The sequence below is a fragment of the Setaria italica genome, chromosome V, assembly GCF_000263155.2.
Source record: "Setaria italica strain Yugu1 chromosome V, Setaria_italica_v2.0, whole genome shotgun sequence".
Taxonomy (NCBI): Eukaryota; Viridiplantae; Streptophyta; class Magnoliopsida; order Poales; family Poaceae; genus Setaria; species Setaria italica.
This window is the reverse complement of record NC_028454.1, coordinates 28,418,325-28,423,357: the sequence shown is the minus strand read 5'-3', so window position 1 is coordinate 28,423,357 and position 5,033 is coordinate 28,418,325. Positions and strand designations below refer to the sequence as shown.

The 5,033-nt window shown below is 49.6% G+C and overlaps 1 long non-coding RNA gene across 1 annotated transcript; it reads right to left on the bottom strand.

The window, feature by feature from the left end:
* Positions 1-4,065: 4,065 nt before the first annotated feature.
* On the bottom strand, positions 4,066-4,990 carry LOC105914454. Its single transcript, XR_001164041.2, has 2 exons — positions 4,883-4,990; positions 4,066-4,394 (listed from the first exon to the last, which is right to left on the bottom strand). It is a non-coding gene; the product is annotated as an uncharacterized LOC105914454 (long non-coding RNA).
* Between the last annotated feature and the right edge of the window lie 43 nt (positions 4,991-5,033).

The following is a 5,033-nucleotide window of genomic DNA, read 5'->3' as shown; positions in this document are numbered from 1 at the left end:
GATTTGGTTTCTTCGGCTGTCATCTACCCTCTGTTTTTTTTCCCCGGCTTCCGGGCCCGTGCCGTGTGGCGGCCGGCGGTTGGGCGGCTTGGCGGCCCCCGCCAGGGCCTCAGGCCGCGGCGCCGCATGGCATCCCCACAAACTAGACAGATTTCAGTCACAAACTATTATTTGACACCCAGATGAGCACTAGTGCATACCTTTATGGTCACCATCAACCAGAAAACACATGGAGTACCTTCCGATAAGAAATGAATGGAGAAGCTTAAGCCGTGTGACTGACCGATCGCTGGATAGCTCTACTGAGATATATTGGTCGAAATCTTTTGGATTGATATTGTTTTGAGTGATTCTGACATAAACGGAGGCCGATTCATGTGGGTCCAAAAGGTGTGGGCTCCATCCCAAGAGGAGAATACAACTGAGGATTTCAAAGTACTGTCTACATATAGCAATAAAATTGAGGATTTCAAAGTATTTCAAAGTTCGAAACTGAACTACCCAATGTTATAATATTATGAGATGGAGAAATTATCATACTTGGTGTGAGTGTAACAATGGTTTGGAGTCTTATGTTTGGTGCCTACTGCTTAGTCTAAATTCCCTGGGTCAAAAGATTACAGCCGCCGGCCGGAGCAGAGGCATCATGTCATGACTCATGCCCCGGTGAATCCACGACGTAAGCGTCAGTTGAATCATATCACGACTTTCCCCGGAGATGCATTCCAATTCTATTGGGCACCTTGATGGTACGGGAGTGGGAAAAAAAACCGAAAGCGGCTATACAGAAGAATCCTTTTAATTTCCATGGCCCAAAGGCACGGGCAGGCGCTTGTGGCAGGTACGCGCGCCACCGCGCACCAGGTCACCGCCTCCTCACGGTCACGGGCCCTCTCGCTCGCTGAGGTGGCTCGGCTGGGCTGCCCGCGTCGCCGGCCAGAGCAGAGCCGGCGGTGCCGGTGCAGAACTGCAGGCAGGCACGAGAACCCCGTGCTGGTTAGTGGTAGCTGCGTGTTGGCAAGTTGGCATGGCCGCATGGGGCCGCTTGGACCCTGGGTCTCCCGATCCCAGCACTGCGGTTGTCCGCTGGTGCGCGCGCGAGAGGCAGATCGGTCAACCGTGCTCCGTGCAGTAGCCGTCCTGCCCGCGACGCCGACGCGGCGAGAGGAAAAAGGGGGCGCTCTCGATGGACCGGGCCCTGGCCCCTCCGGGACAGGGAGAAGCCAAGCAGAAGCCACCGGGTCTGTGGCCGTGGACCACCACCGTCGCCGTCGTCGGATCACAGGAGAAATTCTAGGATGGGACGGGTAGGCACGCGGGAAATCTCCTCAGGCGCGCGTGAATGATTGGATTCCGCTCGAGCTCTCTTTCTTTTTCTTTCTGCAGAGGGAGTAGGAAAGGGCGGGTTGGAAAAACACGCGGGACGGGAACCAAATCTTGCTTGGCGACCGGCCAGGCCGTATCGTTCCGGCGTGGTAGGGTTGGACGGAAGTCCCCGTTTTGATTGGCCCCGGCCGGCAGATTTGGTAGCATGGGCGCGGCGCAGCGCAGCACAGGTGTCGTAGGACGCGGCGGTTTTGGGGGACCGTCAGGCGTCAGTGCGTGCGAGCGTGACCTGCAGATCCCCCTGCCCCCACACCGAAAAAGGAGCAGGGGTACCATGAGGCATGAGCCAAAAACCTGCAACTCTCGGGGGTCCGGCCAAGAGCAACCGGCCACGGAAGAAGCCGCCTCATGCTCCGGTTCCGATTCGTGCGCGGACACTGCTCCGTCCATTATTCCATCAGCATCGTGTCATGCGTGCGTACACATCACGACCAGCGGAGGCCCCATTTCTTTTCGTGATGGTGCATGGCACACAAATCATGGGGAGAATTGCTGATCTGATTTTGGAAAGGGCAAGCGAAGGGATGGATGGACGAGGGCGCGGGTGCGTATCATCCTAGTGGCAACAGCGAACAGCGACGCCCACCGCCCGTCCGCCCCGCGGCCGAGAGAGAAAAGTGCTCGCGGCCGGCGGGGGCGTCGCGAGCGACCGCGTGCGGAAGGCGAACCACCCGTGGCGCCGTGGCGCGGATCGGCCGAGTTGACCACGCGCGCCACGCAGCAGGGCAACCAACCAGATGCTCCGTGCCGGTGGGTGTCCCCGCCACACAACGGAATCTAGGCCTTGTTTAGCCGAATAACAACTAGTACCACAGCACACGAACGAAGAATTCAGGAGAAGAAACTCAAGATCATTACAGAATCGTACATGTAAAACATTTACCATGCATTTGGTTGAAAATCTAGCCCCCGTTTGGGCTTTTCTTTTTACCGTTAAAAAATACTTGACCACGATAAGTGAAGTGACACTGCACGATTTGACTTCGCCACGTCCACGCCCATGCCCCCATAACCCTTACCTAAAGCCTCGACGTGTTGCTTTCAAAAAAAAAGCCTCGACGTGTTGTCCCCTTTCACCGAGCCCTTTTTCCGGGCTAGCAACATGCAACTTCTCCTCTCTGCTAGCTGTGAAAACCGATCGAGAGACGGACGGGACAGCACAGCGCCGCCGCTAATAAAAGCCCAAGAGCGACCCGACGGCATGAAAACTGAAAAGGTCAGCGACATCAAAAGATACGACTTGAGATCAGACAGCATGTTGTGTAATTTTCTCGCAATTATTCGTCGAGGACACGCGAGGGAACCCGTCTCCGTCTGTGTGTCTTTCTTCCGGTGCCACGAACTTGACCTCATTACTTCAGGAGTACTCGCTTGAAAGCGTTTTTTCTTCTCGCCTTTTCTTTTGTCCTGTAGCTAGGTGTGTATCGTGCACTTGAAAACAATTCCTAAAAAAAAATGCATATGGATATATTCCCTCCATTTTATTATATTCGTTCGTACGTAGACTTGCGAGACTATGTAGCTTTGAAAACATGTTTATGAAATAAACTAATGTTTCATTGGCTAGTACGCAAGATTGTCATTTCATATAGGCATTTTTGTTAGAACGAACTCATGCTTCCTTGGGTAGTGTGTGCAAGATGAGGTATCGATAATCATAGCGGTATATAGATAATCAATCCTTTAGTATTTTTTTTTGTGTTTTTTCGAAGCATATAATTGTACAAACCGATATAGAGGTGCAATACACACCTAGGCATATTTTACTTGATGGTACTTGCATCATCCCCCTTAGTTTTATTCAAGGGCCAACATCACCAACCAATCTTCCCGCCATATTGCACAAGGAAAATGACTACCAGTACAGTCGAGTCTGGGTTCACAGGGCAAGTAGAACATAAAGAAGGAGAGAAGGGCTTTCTGCAACTGCAAACCAGATTATCTTTTCAGATTACAACTGCAAACCACATGACAACCCTTTTGTTCCAGATAAGATGCACACATTTGGACCTGGACGGCATCTTTCTGGTTGCAAGTTTGGATGCATGGGGAACACATGACACTTCAGGCAGGGTGGGAGATATTTATCTTCATCCATACACACTTGGCAGAAGCCAAGAACAGTTGACCAACAAAATTTCATATGATTGTATCCAATTATCGTTGTCGTTGCTCAGAGAGTAAGCTAGCCAAGTTGAAGCAATATCATACGAAGGAACCAAAACGGGGTTGTGACGAACAATCGGAGCAATAATTTTGTGATGTCACTGGTTGGCAGATCAAACTGTGCATACTTGCACTATTAGTATTTCAAAAACAAAAATACTTGGCACTATTGTCTATTGAAACCCCTGTTACGCAACTTCTCAAACATCTTAAGATTGATGAACGCAATTGATTGGAGGGCAGGGCACACAATGACATACTTTATGCAATGCATCGTTTTTGCCTCCAGATAATGGCGAAACAAAAGAATGCAACTGATATCAGAGCAAACAATAGAAGTGTGGACATCTGTATGCCCTGGCTGAATGGAACACGAGGGAATACACACATCTATGTAGCGTGTTTGCTTGAAGGCCTGGCAGGCAGCTCACCGGCCAGGCAGCCCTGCCAGCTGCAGGCGTCTGGACCAGGCAGCTCTGCTCAGTCGCAAAGGAAACAGAATGGGAGCGGAAATACCAGAGCACAAGGTCCTTAAGTTGTATTATTACCAGAGCAGATTCCACAGCTGTGTGATGCAGTCTCAGTCTGCAGGCCACACTAAATTGTCCATTCACGGTTGAAGTGGCTCCACTTCCCACAATGCCAGTAAACACCAGACGGCTTCCATATGGAATTTCAACAAGAGATTAGCATACAAACGGGTAGTTTTTTCAAGACTCATGATATGCATAAGGCATCCATACAAATTTGTTCATCTTGCGGACAGAATGGCTATATTAATTCTCTTTGTGGACACTAGACAACATTGTTCAAACTATTCTGGCACGACCAATACTTCGTGTCTACACCTTCAAAAACAAGAGATAAGGTTACTATCTGTATTAGTTGAACAGCCCAGCATCTTTCGTTTTCCTTCACCATGTATCTCAAAGTCCTTAAGAATTCACACATTAAAATCTTATAGATGTCTTCAGTTTCCATTCAAGAAAACAAACCATTGCTCTATGTTTGGACTAAACAAGGGCAAGAAGACTACTGATAACACAAAATTGCACCCAGCTATTTGATAGATATAAGACAAATTCAGCAAACGGATTGCCACAATACCACCATGATCTCGGCTTGTTGACATGGCAATATCTTTTCCCACGACAGAAATTCCCAACAGAAACATTCAATATCATCATCCCGACCCTAAGCTACACTCCCAAGTCCCAACAGCAAAAGGAACAGCTTTGCTTTCTTTGTGTTAACGCCTAACGTTCAACAGTGCCTCTTAATAGCAGCTCCCCAACTATCTACCATCAAGACATCAAGAACGAAAACTGACCGTGCGAGAAAAGGTCGCCAATCAAGATAAACACATTGCTTCTTCAAGCGTAACCTTTTCCCAGGCAGTTCAAGCAGCGCTGCACCCTGAAAAAAAACCGGGGGGGGGGGGGGGGGGGGGGGGGGGGGTTTTTGGGAAATCCTTTTTTTTT